We start from the raw sequence: 15,579 nt of genomic DNA, 5'->3' as shown, positions 1-15,579 counted from the left end.
TGTGCTGTGTATGTGTGTGGGTGCTGTATGTCTGTGGGTGCTGTATGTGTGTAGGTGCTGTGTGTGTGTGGGTGCTGTATGTGTGTAGGTGCTATGTATGTGTAGGTGCTGTATGTGTGTGGATGCTGTATGTGTATAGGTGCTGTATGTATGTAGGTGCTGTATGTGTGTAGGTGCTGTGTATGTGTGTGGGTGCTGTATGTGTGTAGGTTCTGTATGTGTGTAGGTGCTGTGTATGTGTGTAGGTGCTGTATGTGTGTGGGTGCTGTATGTGTGTGGGTGCTGTATGTGTGTGTGCGCTGTATGTGTGTGGGTGATTGTGGGGGTGGAGGTGGGGGTACATTACTTAATATCCCCCCTTCCTTCTTACTTTATGTAGGGAGGGGGGATTCTTGTTCCTTGCTGCTTTCCCTGGTGGTCCAGTGGAGGTGGGGGCAGATCAGTTATTATCCCCCCTCCCTTGTTACCTTATGCCAGGGAGGGGGGATCCTTCCTTGCTGCTTTCTCTGGTGGTCCAGTGGTGAGTGAACTCTAGCCCCGCAGGGCTAGAGTTCACTCACGCGAGATCTACTCGTTGTCGCGGCAACGCTCAGATCTCGCGAGAGGAACCCGGTGGAGCTGCTGGCAAGAGTTCCCCGGGTCCTCTCCTGCCTCCCTACATGTGGGCCAGTGGGGAGGGAGGCTGAGAGCAGAGCCAGCGCGGATAGCATCGGCTCTGCATGAGCCGACAGGGGCGATCCTGAGATCTCCCCTGCCGGTCTCACTCCATAGGCATGCCGCGGAGATTAGGGTGTGCCCAGGCACACCCGGCACACCCCGTGCGCACGCCTATGAGAGGTTATTTAGTTACTCCAAGTTTACCATATGTATTGGAGCTGATGTGTACTATGGTCGTTACTGCCACCCAAGAGTAGTGGGAGTTTGAGCGCAGGACTTGTTTTTTTGTACAGGTCTGGCTATGTCTATTTGTCATTATGAACATTGCATTTTAAGTATTTATAAAGGTAGTTTGAGGACAAATGTTATAATTATCAGATAATTAATATTATAGAGCAACTTGTAGTGGAGTAGTGAAAAATCTAAATATATCTGTAAGGCAAAATAATCTGCCAAAATATTTTTTGTAAACCTTCATAAAATTGGACAATAAATTATTCAGTAGTGTTGCAGATGCTCTTGGTATCAGGTTACACAGACTCATTCCGGACACAGGTCATAGGAAAAACAAGCAACGCTTTATTCAAAACCAGGCTACGGTCTCATCAGAACAGACTCATGTCTGCAAAAAGGACTGAGACAGAGCCCCCTCTCCTGTTAACAGTACTTATATATGACTGATGTTCTAATTGTTCGTCTGGGTGGCCGCAATTCCTATGAACAACCACAAGGTGGCGGCCATCTTGTTCGAATGAACGCAGGCAGCTGTGTTTAGGCATGAATCTCATGGAACTGAAATCAGATACAGAAACTCCCGAACACCGCTGAACTTCCATCATCGCCTGCGTTCGTTTCTATTCAGCTTAGAAGGGCACTGTTCGGTGAGATCATTCGTCTAGATGAATGGAACAAGCTCCAGCGTAAGACTATTGACTCCATTTTGTAGTTTGTTAATTTGCAAACTACCGAACTAGACCGTCCGCAAGCCTTGATTTTGGGCATGAAACCATGCGTGCAGTTGGTCAAAAGAGACTTACAGGAATTTCCTGAACCCCTAATCTGATCTGGGTGATTTTTGGATATGTTGTTCACCCAGATCAGGGCTATCAGGGGATATGTTGTATTTCGGGGTACTTATTGGACTCTATTCCTGCTTACACTCTAAAACTGTGTGTCATCCTGTTATTGGAGGGAAAGAAGATTTGCTCCTGTGTCTGCTGTTCCAGCTTGCAGGAGATTCAACGGGTAGAGTCCTAAAGGACTAGAGCTCCCGTTTCGGTTCCAGGAAGGAGCGGTTCCAGGGCCCCAGTCAAGCCACGGCAACTGTGGGCAGAAGTGCTGTGGTTTGTCCCCTGTTCCAGCTAGGAAGCGGTCCTTGGCAGAGGTACCCAGTCGGGGTACAGGGAGCTCCACTACAAACTACTATTAAGCATTCCAAGCATTTCTACACATGCACCCTTTTCCTGAGGATTTGTACAGCAATTTAACCACATAAGTTCCAGATGTTTCTGGGGCATCCTGGAGCCACAATACGAGTAAAAATGTAAAAAATAAAACTTAAACCAGCTTAATTTAAAAATATAAAATTCACGTATTTCTTGATCAGGGAAAAGAAAGTAGAAAAAGCAGATAAAGTAGCACAGAGTGGTGATGCTAATGCATTCCGTGCCTCGGCAGCAATTTCAGTCACTGCCAAACTACACGACATAATGCCTTGTACCGAACAAATCTATATATGGGCCAAAGATGCAGAAAATATTCAACTGGACTTCTTTCATTTTGTTACTAAATTATTAATTTACTATAATGATGCTACCATTGTTACACATAGTTTACTACTGTAATTATTTGTACTTTCTGTTACATGTAGATATTAATAATCTGTCTGATAGAATTTTGGATAGCAAATATTTAATTGTTTATAACAAATAGCTGGTCGGCTCCATTCCTCCTCCCCCGCTTGCCACTCCCAGTTGTAAATTATTTTAAAGTAAAGTAACTGTCGTATCTCTCTTCCTTCCCCAAACCATCGATCCCTGCAACATGAAGGCCATTTAATTTTACTCGGGTCACCCTCCCCTCCACCCTGGTTCCTTCTAACTATATAGCATGCACCTCCAGCTGTTTGGAACTACACCAATCACCTACCTATTACCTTTACATATTATCAGCAGCTGCAGTTATACCATTAACTCTCTCTGCCATCACATAAAAATTCCTCTGCTACCTCTTGTCTCATACCCCGATTTCAACCTTTAGATTGTAAGCTCACGGGCAGGGCCCTCTACCTGTTGTATCGTCTGTTCTTATTGTGTTTGTCTTTTTTGTACAGCGCTGCGGAATTTGTTAGCGCTTTATAAATGCCAGTAATAATAATAAAGCTTCATGGATAAAGTTTCACATCTGTCATATAAATGCTTTCAGAGAAAACATTTTTTATAATTTGTTAAAAATGTGCACAAAAATAAAATGGCTTTCATACCCTGGGACATATGACCTTCAAATTTTATATACAGCAGAATACAGTACATGTGTACATTTCAACAGTCCCTCTAGCATGTTAGATCATTTGAGCAGGGTCCTCAAGCCCTTCTGTTCCTGTGCATCAAACTTGCCTGGTTACAAATATCTTAACATTGTGCCAAGTTTCAAGAGTTTTTATTTAGCAGTGTGTTTTTTTTATAGGCATTTGAAAAAAGCAGTGAAATAATAATAATAATAATAAATATAATATCATGTAGCTGCAAGCTGCAATAATGGTGCCCACTTCACAGTAGACGTGAGCATTCATTTTCATCCGAATTTTGGCTATTTGTCCATTTATCTGAAAGACAAATGAATGAATAGAAATTACAACAAATGAAGACCAAATTGCTTGTTGTATGAATATCTGTCGTGCAATTCGGTCTTCGTTAGTTCATTTAAATTTATTACAAGGAGGGAGTTACCAGCCTGTGTCTCTCTCCTTGTAATATTTAAAAATAGAAGCTTCCTAAATACCACCTTCCCCCTTACCCTCTGATAGTCAGTATGACCCCCATATTAGTATAAGGTAAGTGCTGCGAGTATATGGGCATGTCTACTAAAGAGTGAGCAGCCAGTGGCTGCCCACTATTGTAAAAAAAGACTAGTAAATGTGCAGCTATGCCTCCATGGTGGGGAACCTATTAAAATAATTAACTGCTGGGGGGGGAGGCGTGGCTAACTGCCAAGCTTAATGGTTGCCCAAACCTGAGCTCCGGCAACCAAGGCCTATAATCCACATCAATCCGGATGCTTAGGACCTGTAAACCGCAAAAACAAAAGATGGCATAACACAAACCAAACTTTTTTGGCAATAAACAATAAACAGAGTCCATGGAGCATCAGCGGCCTACACAAGATGGCGATGCCAGCCCTGAACATCAAAACTCACAGCAAGATATAGAACAATCCATGTCGGCAGATCAGCTCACTAAGAGCCACTTACAGATGGCGCTCGATAACCTCTCTCAGAAACTCATCATGTCCTGGCAGCACATAGATTCTCTGAGGAGAGACGTACAAGAAATCAGTAAAAGAACATCGCAGTTGAATCCAAAATGGATGACTTTGCCACAGCGCACAATGATTTAGCAACCCACGTGGAACAACTCGAACAAAAGTTAATAACAATGGAAATAAAACTAGCGGACCTCGAGGATCGATCCAGGAGGAACAATCTGCGGCTGCGGGGAATCCCTGAGTCGATCGCGACAGAAGAGCTGCACAGGTATGTTAGGGGCCTACTGAGGGCCTACGCACCGGACATACCAGAAGAAATGCTACTCCTGGACCGGGTACATAGAATCCCGAAACCGAGACACCTACCAGACTCCATCCCTCGAGATGTACTCACAAAGGTACATTACTTTCATATTAAAGAAATGATCTTACGTACGAGCAGAAATAAATTGGCGCTGCATCAAGATTACCCCACAGTAAAACAATTTGCCGACTTATCTGCCACCACATTAAGAAGAAGAAAAGATTTCTCACATATCACTAATAGATTACGGGCAAATGGGATGCGATTCAGATGGGGATTCCCCACCAAAATGATAATCTCACGAGAAGGTACATTGCATACAATTTCCTCCCCAGAAGAAGGAACAAAAATACTGCAAACATGGGGCATCCTAGAACATACGGCGGAAAAAACAACACTACCCTCCCGTCGGCTGCAGGTAGAATGGAGCACGGCACCTGCCCGACGGGACGGTCACTAAAACCGCAATGGTGACAACCCGACATGCAGGCAACAGCCTCCACATATGCAGACAGAATGCCTCTCACCTATGGAGATATCCTTTTGAAAATTGATCACCACTACCCAGACCAGGACAGTGAAGAACGGCATATACATACTAATGGAACCCGAGACTTCAAGGATGTATGAATTCAAGACAATTCAAGTTCCACCTCTTCAATTGATAAAGGGACAATTGTTACACTCCCAAAAGCATAATCGGTAAAGACATGAATCAGAACAAAAAGATGAAGATTGCATACCCGAAAATCTCAGGACTTAGGCTCCTAGATGAATGAAAGATCAGGTATCAAACTAGCACACAATTGGACATTTATACAGCAATCTTATTTAGCACACCTATAGGGTAACCTAAACATATAATACTTAAGCATAAAACTACTGGGAAACAGAGGTTGCTCAGAGAGACACGAGGAGATGATACACATAATCTAAAACAGGGGTATTATACAGCTGTTAAATAGCACCTTACTCACAAATCAGTATAAGTGAGAATATCACCACACAGAACACCAAAGAAACAACAGCAAATGCATTGGTCACTACATGGGTCACCAGGAGCTATTAAATATCATGTGTAATGGCATAGGCAGCCCCAGCTAACAGGGTAATCAGCTAATAACTATCATAAATCCCACCCATAAGCAAATGACAGTAGATGTTTAAAACGACTGTATTGAAGTGTATACATTTGTGCTTCTGTATATTGTTAAAATATAAAAAAATAAAATAAATAAATAATAATATTCATACATATGAACATAGGAATATAAGTATAGATCTATATATATGTCGACAATGCCTTGGGACTATATGACAAAGTATTTAAGTCAGAGGAATATACATGTTCGTTAGGATGTTAAATGCTGTAACTATACTATTATACAATCATCCTTTATTAGAAAAACAGAAACCATATGCCCTAGAATACAATATGCTTAGGGATCAAACTATGGCATGCACAGGTTGTTACAGACGGAAATAGCAATACATAGATGTCCTATCCCCCATAAATATATCACTAAGGCCGTTAGCCACCCGTACAGATATCTGGATATCTACCCCTCATGGCTCCACTACTAGGCGCCATGACCCCACGAGGGGTAAGTTGTAAATACCCAAGTTACGCCCTTCCCGGTCACCCGCTGTCCCCACTCATTTCCCGATTTCCCGATAAAACTATCGCTCACAACCCCGAAGTATTGCAAAACAAAAACAAGAGAATCTCAAATCAGACACAGATAAGGGCTGAAAACCTGGAGATGGTATCTCAGAGATACACAGAAAATGCTTGTAGACCGACTGTCTCGACTTCCTGTGATGCTGGCTGCCGCTGGGGTTGTCTCTTCTCCCTTGTCAACACACTGCCGCTGGGGAGTCAGACTGACTGTCTCGACTCCCAGTGATGATGGTTGCTGCAGGAATGAGGGACCGACAATCTCCTCTCCCTGGAATGCTGGCTGCCACTGGGGAGAGAGACCGATTGTCTCTTCTCCCTTTACAACACACTGCCGCTGGGGAGTCAGACCGACTGTCTTGACTCCCAGTGATGATGGTTGCTGTAGGGACGAGGGACCGACAATCTCCCCTTTCCCTGGGATGCTGGCTGCCGCTGCGAAGAGAGACCAATGCTCTCCTCTTCCCGTGACTGTATCTGCCGCTGGAGTTCCTCCCAACATGCCAGCCGGCCTTCTCTCTCTGCCCAGTATTGCAGGGTCTCGAACACTAGGTTCCTCATGAACTGCACGTATTTCTCAGCTGGACTGGGTCTGAAGTACTTCAGCCGCAGTTTCATCATAGCGTCAAACTCTTCCATAGTGTGGCGGTATGTCATGCTTGCTGTAGTCAGGGGCGCTGTACGTATACTAGCGTTGCCCTCAATTTGTAACTCCAAATGTTACCAGTGTCTCCGAGTTGCTTCTCCTCGCACTAGGACTCCACCCCACTGCTTGCCACCAATGTAACGGATCACCTGGCACCCCGACTGGGTACCTCCGTTGAAGGATGCTCCTAGCGCTTCCTGAGGGCTCCAAGCACTCCAGCCGACACCATAACCACTGTAGACTCCTTCAGAGAGCAAGACAGGAACAAGCTCTTACAAGAGCTTAGCAGTGAATATAGCAAGAGAGTATGCAGAGCATAGCAATCCCTTGTAGCAGATTCCCCCAATAAGTGACGGCACTCCAAAGTGGGGATGAAGTAGAACTGAAGCTTTTAATCAAACACTCTGCTTTTATTCACATTTTACACACATAGTACTGCCCACAGAGTTTTGCAGAACAACCAATTAATACGTACAATACACTCAGACACTCCCACACAAAATCCTCCCCTCTGCCTGTGATATAATTACTGAACACAATGGTCTAACTTAATTATCACAGTCAGGAAAATACACAGTTTTACACAATATTAATAACTCTAAAAGTATACATCACATTCACAGAAATAAATAAATAAACACATACAATACACTCAGACACTCCCACACAAAATTTTCCCCTCTGCCTGTGATACAATTACCTTACACAATGGGTAATGTAATTATAACAGGCAGAGAAACACAGTTTTTCCACATTATTCATAACTTTAACAGTATGCATCACATAACACATAAAACTTACATTTTCAGAATCAGCATACTCCAAATACAAACATACGTCAAAATCATACAAATTGGTCCAGTGGGTCAAAAGTTAGTTGAAAGTCCCTTTGTGACCATCTGCAAGCATGACTTAGGTGTGGTAAGCCAATTACCTACAGCATACAGAAAATATCTCTATTCACAACAACAGTAAAAACACATAAAAATACATAATTTCTAATATACTTAACAGAACCCCCACATTCAACTTATCCCCAGATAGCTTGGATCTGAGTACTCACTATATCCGAACAGCGCTCAGATCCACAAACACAGTCAAATCGCCATGGGGTTAAACATAGCAAGAGCTGATGAGAGACCGAGGAGGGGCAAAACAGCAAGTTCCAACTGGTCTGGCAGTGTGCCTAGGACAACGCCCTGCTGGAACAATAGACAGGAAACGGGGAGGGGAAGAGACACATCTACCCATGGATTCAAATGGGTAGAAACAGTCTTTTAGAAGCCAATAAGCCCCAAATACTCTTTTTAAATGGCAATACACCCCAGGGCAATAGTCATGAGGGAGGAGGCTGGCAATCAGGCTCCTCCAACAGCCAGGAGCAAAGGGCAGTTGGTCATATAAAAATCCTGTGACAAAAAGCATTTTGTCACATTCCCATATTATGGCCATATGTCCAACAATTTCTCGAGTGTTCAGATAGTAGTTTATGTAGTCTGGTGGGAACAATTGCATACATACAAAACAATAGGTGGAACCGCTTGAGCCTGTGACAATCTGTAAAACACAAATGTGTACAAAATAGTGTAGTATATCTATACAATGGTATATAATAGGAAAAATAAATGGTAGTTTCACTCACAAGGTTGGAGTCATACCCTCATATGACTCTCTTAGTATGCTCCTTTGGACCATTTAAATGTTGTCCAGACCCTATGCAGCCAGAATCTTTGCTATCCTCTTTATACTTTTGCTTGATGTCTCAAAACAAAGTTATAGGATATCCAGATGTATATTCAGAAGGTGGATTTATTCATAAATTCATAAAAAATATAAACAATATACTTTACCAGAAACAGCTGGTTAAAGTGCAAAGTGTAAAAGACTGATCCAAAGTAAAAGTCTTTAAAAGGTATCCTATAATAAATTGTCCAAATAAAGTGTCCAAAACGCGTTTCACCTATTAGTCAGGCTTCCTCAGTTGGATGGTGTTCACTTCTGATGATTCCCTTTTTATGTGGTTCCCGCCGGACCTTTTCCGCCTATCAGGCGTTTTCTTCCGGTATACGTTGTCTTGGAACGCATCATGCGTTCCATACATTAAAAAATAACTTCCAGGACTTACTGTGATTGGGCGCATGTGCGTCTCACACGTCTGTGCTCCCTTCCGCGTTCTGTCGAAATGGAACGCACGTGCGTCCCACTGCGTCGACCACCCACTTTGCTCAGACGCACGTGTGTTCCAGATCGGCAAACCGGCTGGAGGACTTCCTGCTTTCGTGGAACGCACATGCGTTCCAAATCCCCTGAGATTCACAAGACTATATGTATACTTTAAAAAAGGGGCAATATAAGGGATAATAAAACTTAGTTCAATATATGACTGGTAGCTATATCCAAAAATACATGGTATCATTGTTCTGATTATCGATAATGATAAAACTGAGAATAAGAGTAAAAAATAAAAAGAATTAATAAAGAAAATGAATAAAAAGAGGCATAGTTCAAGTGAGATGTGCATAACAGATCTATAGAACACAAGCATGGAACTTCTTCAAATCTATTAATATAATAAATTACGTAAAAGTGAACTTAATTGATATGAATCATGGGACTATTAAAACCTTTATAAATAAATAGTATAATGGTACAGAATCATTTTGTTATACAGGATAAGCTGTCTACACTATGATTCGTACATTGTTGTGTAATGTGTATTAAAAAAATCCTTTAAAGATATATGCGTTTTAGATTAACTCATAAAACGCATATATCTTTAACCCCTTAAGGACCAAACTTCTGGAATAAAAGGGAATCATGACGTGTCAGACACGTCATGTGTCCTTAAGGGGTTAAAGGATTTTTTTTTTCTTTTTTTTTTTTATTAATTCTCTATTTTTGTTGTGCATAAAGATATAACACGCGTATGTGGTACCCCAATGGCATTCCACAGACTTTTCAATGACAGGTATAACAACGGAGTACATGGTAGTACTTGCACATTTTTATATTAACATGAGAGGTCAGTTCTATTTCTAGTAGCATGTGTGTGGATATATTACGTGAGACAATAGAGTTAAGTAAGGTCATGTTTCGTCGATCAAAATGTCGATCCTGATGGCTATAAAGGACTTTGGACTAAAGTATAAAATAGTAAATAACATTTATTGTTAATACATTAAAAACAAAATAAATGGGTACTTAGAAAGTAAAAAGATCCAATAAAAGTCCAATAAAAAGTCCAGAATAATCAGCTAAACGCGTTTCACTCTATGAGCTTCCTCAGTATAGATGCAGCTACTGAGGAAGCTCATAGAGTGAAACGCGTTTAGCTGATTATTCTGGACTTTTTATTGGACTTTTATTGGATCTTTTTACTTTCTAAGTACCCATTTATTTAGTTTTTAATGTATTAACAATAAATGTTATTTACTATTTTATACTTTAGTCCAAAGTCCTTTATAGCCATCAGGAACTCCATTGGGGAGAGTGCTATTCCCCCTCTAAAGTAGCACATTGTTTATCAACCTCAGAGCCGGGATTTCAGGGCTCTGCAGAAGGTGAGCACAACTATTTATATTTCAAAATACCATTATAGTATGTGCAATTCTACACAGGTGTTTTTCTGCTTTTCTTCTCGTTGTATACTCCTGGAGGGACACTACCTGGGATAAAGGGGTGTGTTGCTGCCCTAAAAGCATAAAGGATCCTTTTACGGAGCCAATACCATATAGGCTCCTGTCCATGTGAGTGGTTTCAGTCATTACTTACTACCAATTATCCATTTTGGAACATCTGCACTATATTTTTGTTTCTCTTGTTTCCTTTTATATGTACATTCAAGTTTTTCAAGACTGTCACTGTACCAAAGGGGTGAGTAAACCCCTCTACTGTTTAGAGCGCTCCACTTGTTTGGTATAATTTGTATACCTTATTTCTGTATATTTGTTTTTTATTGTGGGTAAGGGGTATTCCACTTTTAGTGTTGAGCAGCTTTTACATTTTGGGCACTGTAAAGAAACACTTTCTATCTCTTTATTGAGGTAGTTTTCTCTATTTTGAGGCGATGTATTCTGTCTATCAACATCATGTCGGACGGTATATCCGGCGCGTAGGCTTTGAATAGGCCTCTAGCATATGCTTGCAGATTTTCTGGCGCTATGTTTTCAGGGACACCTTGTAAGCGCAAATTGTTTCTGCGTGCCCTGTCTTCAAGGTCTGTGATCTTGACCTCTGTTGCCTCAAGTTTACGTTCCAGTTTCTTTACATGTGAAGCCAGGTCATTGTGGGCTGTGGCAAAGGTCTCCATTTTGGATTCCACATGTGAGGTGCGTTTCCCCAATTCTTGGACGTCTTTCCTCAGGGAATATACTGAGTGTTGCCAGTTCGTGATCAGCTTCTGTGATAGTTCATCTAGCGCCGTTTGCAGAAAGGTTTTTGTTATTTTATCCGGATCTGGATCATTCTCTATGTGCTCCGGTGCATCGAGGCTTTCTCTGCTGGCATCGCCATCTTGCGTTGCGGCCCGATGAAAGTCTGGCTCTGCATGGCTTTTACTGCCAAAGAAGTTAAGTTTTTCGACTTTGCTGGCATTCTTCTTAGACTTCTGTTGTGCCATAGTGTTGTTCTGTGTAAGTTGCTTGCCCCAAATTGTCGGATGCTTGCAGATTAAAGACCCTGGATGCCGGAGCTCGGAACTATGCGTCCATTTCTCTCGGCAGTTGGCCACGCCCCCACAATACAGCAATTTTGGTAAAATATAAGCTTTTAAAAGACTTAGACAACCCAACAAAGCAGCCTTAACTTTTTTCCAACCTGCATTTACTTTCTATATCTATCTATGGCCAGAAAAGAAGAGACTCTGGTTTTGAAAGTTCAAGCTGCCACATATATACTGAACAAGTGCTAGAAATGAATCTACCAGTGGCCTGGGAGTGTGAAGGTTCTGCGAAGTATCTTAGCTGTTCCTCGAACTGCACTCTTCTGGGCAGCAATCTCAGGTGTCCCACCTGGAATCTGTTGAAGTGACAGCCCCCAGTGCTCCTAACACAACTGGGACTACTACTGCCTTCACTTTCCACATCCATTCTAGCTCTTCTTTCAGTCCTTAGTATTTGTCCACCTTCTCATGTTCATTCTTCCTGATGATATAGTCACTGGGTATTGCCATATCCACTATGACTGCAGTCTTCTGTTCCTTGTTTACCACCACAATTGGTTGGCCAGCACTTGTCTGTCTATATCTTGAAACCCCACAGGATCTTAGCCCTGTCATTCTCAACTACCCTTTGTGGTATCTCCCATCAGGACTCAGGCAAGTCCACTCCATATTCTGTGCAGATGTTTCGGTGCACAATACCAGCAACTTGGTTGTGTCTCTCAGTGTTTGCTGTTCCTGCTTACATTTTGCATGCAGCTACTAGGTCTCTGCTGGACTGTCTCATAGGCCTCTTTGCACAGTCTGTACTTTTGGTTTTGCCTTGTGTGGTAGATTCCAACTTCTATTGATCCACTGGTAGGATTTTGTCATATGAACCACATCCACACCCCCATGGGGAGGTTTGTCTTGCCATGGAACCTCCTTCTTTTCTGCATCCTCTCTGTTGAAGTTTCAAGCATAACCTTGGCAGGTTATCTTTGGGAGTCATCTTCATGATGTATGTAACGGATCCTAGTATCCCTGTAGGAGAGATCCTTGCAGCTTCTCCTCAAATCCCAGATGAAATAGAGCAAAGTAGTGATTATAGCTCTCAATCCCCCAAACATGAGTCAAGACATCATGAAGGGGTAAAACGAACTGTTTAATGGATGCCACATGCTGGCCTTTTATGACAATTCCCAATGCAAGGACCTTGTGGGGCACAGGGTGACAAAGTTGTTACACCAATCAACATAATTTTACAGTTTTAAAACACTCCCCTTTTACAGTTGAAAACTCCCTCATTTGTGCTTGGGGAGATAATTGAATCAAGAGCTAAGCTTATCTAACTCAATTATCTCCAAGGACAAAAGTACAATATTTTACTGGTGCCCCGAAAGTACCCCTAAACAATATGGCAACCCCACAAAAGTGATATCCCCTGATAGCTCGGATCTGGGTGACAAACATATCGGAAAAATCACCCAGATCGGCTCAGGGGTTAGGGATTTTCATGGAAGTCAAAGTTAGCCGGCTACACACGAGGCGTCTGCCCCAAAGAGTTCCCGAATTTTTAGCTGTGTAGCCGGTCTAGTTTGGTACTTGTAAAACATATGAAATATCAACTTTGCTGGTTTGTCACTTAGTTTGTGATATTTCTCCCATTCGTGTCTTTATTTCTGGAGAATGCCGCTCTGTTCGGTAGTTTCTGTACGAAATTACAAGCGTATGGAAGTCCTAACGGTGTTTGTGCCGTTAGTTCCACGCACTCTACGACAAGTCACCGCTGCTTTGTTTGACAGAAAAGATTGCCGCCACCACGTGTTCATGCATATGAACGGCAGCCCCCATCTCTTCCGTGGTTTCACAGTGTTTAACCATGAGCCTGTGTGGTCAATTAGCGGCATACTTCACTTGGGGGTTGTCTGGGGGTTGGGTAGTTTTTATTCAGATGAACCAACAGACGAAATACATGGGGAACAGAGAAATAAATGAATGGGACTAGGCGAACATAGAATAATTAGACTTGGGCAAAATCCCTGGTTTTGTCACAATGTACTTGTGAATGCTATGTGTTTCATCCGGGATTGTAGCCTTGACACTCATCAGGTCCTGACCTTCTTTCTTCTGGCTGGTGTAAAGTCTCTAGGTGCTGGATTTCGGGTGGAATTCATCCAGTCATAGTGAGTAGTTTCTGCGTCTTGACATCTATGGTGACCGGTTCTTCTCTTGGCCAGGTTATAATTCCAGCTGGGTACCTGATGACTGGTAGGGCATATGTGTTGTTTGCTTGGATCTTATTCTTGCCATTGAGCTGGGATTTCAGGACCTGTCTGACTCTTTGGAGGTACTTGGATGTTGCTATACTCCTTGTCTCTTCCTCATGGTTGCCATGCGTTTGTGGTAACCCCAGGTACTTGTAGCTGTTCTCTACATCTTCTATAAAACCTTCTGGAACTCGAACTCTTTCTGTCCTGGTCATCTTTCCTCTTTTTGCTATCATCTGCCTGCACTTTAGCCTGAGGATATCAGTGAGGTGAATTCAGTGAGTCAATGTCCCGCTTATTCTTGGCACCCAGCTTGATGTCGACCATGTATATTAGGTGACTGATGGTAGCTCTACTCTTGAACCCGTATCCATATCCACTCTTCTTGATGATTGGATATAGTGCATCAGACTGGTCTATGCTACATTTAATGTTCACTTTTCACTTAAAAAAAAAAAAAAAAAAAACACTCAATAATGCAGAGACCGGGATCAACAAATTATCTAGAACCTGTACACCAATTAGACACTCTAGAGCAGGGCTGTCCAACCTCGCCCCCCATATGTTGCTGAACTACAACTCCCATGATTCCCTGGCTATCTGTTTCATTGAAAGAATCATGGGAGTTGTAGTTCAGCAACATCTGGGGGGCCGCAGGTTGGACAGCCCTTTCTAGAGGGTGTCTCAAGGCCTCACCCGAATTATAAATTTTTTAAAAATAGGCACTTTTCCTCATCACAAGGATAGGTGCAACCTGGAATTATTGAAAGTATTCTAAGCTGTGTGGAATGTAGCAAAGACTATTTAAATTGGACTGGAGCGGATCTCCACCAAAATAAACAAATACCAAATTAATATCAATTACTGCGAGACTACCCTCATAAGGCTACTCCTAAACCTAACCACCCATTTAACCATTTAGGAAGTATATAAGAGAATCAGCTCTATGCTTAAAATTGCAAAACTGACTTTTACTTAGCCTATTTTAAGAAATATTGTCAACAAATCAATACTGTTGATATACTCCCAAATATATTGCTAAAAATGTCTAGCATTCACTCAACAGTGAGAAGGGTAAACAGATCTCTAGAAATTAAGTGTCACAATGTTTCTATTTTTATTCCTGATTGAGATTAAAGGTATCAATTTGCCCTCATGATGGGGTTATGGAATCACACAGACAGTTCCATCATACTTAATGTATTCCAAAATTCATTATAAAGTTATAGGAGGAATAGGGTAGGTATATAGAGCGAAAGGTTACATAGTTACATAGTTTCATAGTTACATAGCTAAAAAGAGACTTGTGTCCATCAAGTTCAGCCTTCCTCACATATGTTTTTGCTGTTGATTCAAAAGAAGGCAAAAAACCCAGTCTGAAGCGCTTCCAATTTTCCAACAAACTAGGAAAAAATTCCTTCTTGACCCCAAAATGGCAGTCCGATATCTCCTTGGCTCAAGCAGCTATAACCCCACTAATTAGACATTATACCCCTGTATGTTATGTTTTTGGAAGTATTTATCCAATTTCTGTTTAAACATCTGTATTGACTCTGATAAAACCACCTCTTCAGGCAGAGAATTCCACATCCTTATAGTTGTCACTGTAAAACAAACCTTTTCTTTGCCTCAGATTCAATCTTCTGAATAGCCCTGTTTATGAATAGATTTCCAGACAATGGTTTGTACTGGCCCAGAAAATATATATATTTTTTAAATTCTTTATTTTTGTTGTGCATAAGCTTATAACAGACGGTTGTGAGGTACCCCAAAGGCATTCCTCCAACGCCTTATAAACAGTTGAACATAGAGGTACATGAGGTATCTAGCACAATTTTTATGTTTAAGGGTAGCTTGAGTGGTAAACAGTAGAGGGTCTCACAGCTAATTCTGTCTCATAACTGA

The 15,579-nt window shown here is 41.9% G+C and overlaps 1 protein-coding gene across 1 annotated transcript in view; it reads right to left on the bottom strand.

The window, feature by feature from the left end:
• ADCY1 (adenylate cyclase 1) overlaps positions 1-15,579 on the bottom strand; it is a 1,733,599-nt gene that overhangs the window by 760,292 nt on the left and 957,728 nt on the right. The gene's annotated exons all lie outside the window — the stretch shown is intronic.

The sequence above is a fragment of the Pelobates fuscus genome, chromosome 4 (assembly GCF_036172605.1).
Source record: "Pelobates fuscus isolate aPelFus1 chromosome 4, aPelFus1.pri, whole genome shotgun sequence".
NCBI lineage: Eukaryota > Metazoa > Chordata > Amphibia > Anura > Pelobatidae > Pelobates > Pelobates fuscus.
Note: the sequence above shows the minus strand (reverse complement) of the source record. Positions and strands in the feature narration are given on the sequence as shown.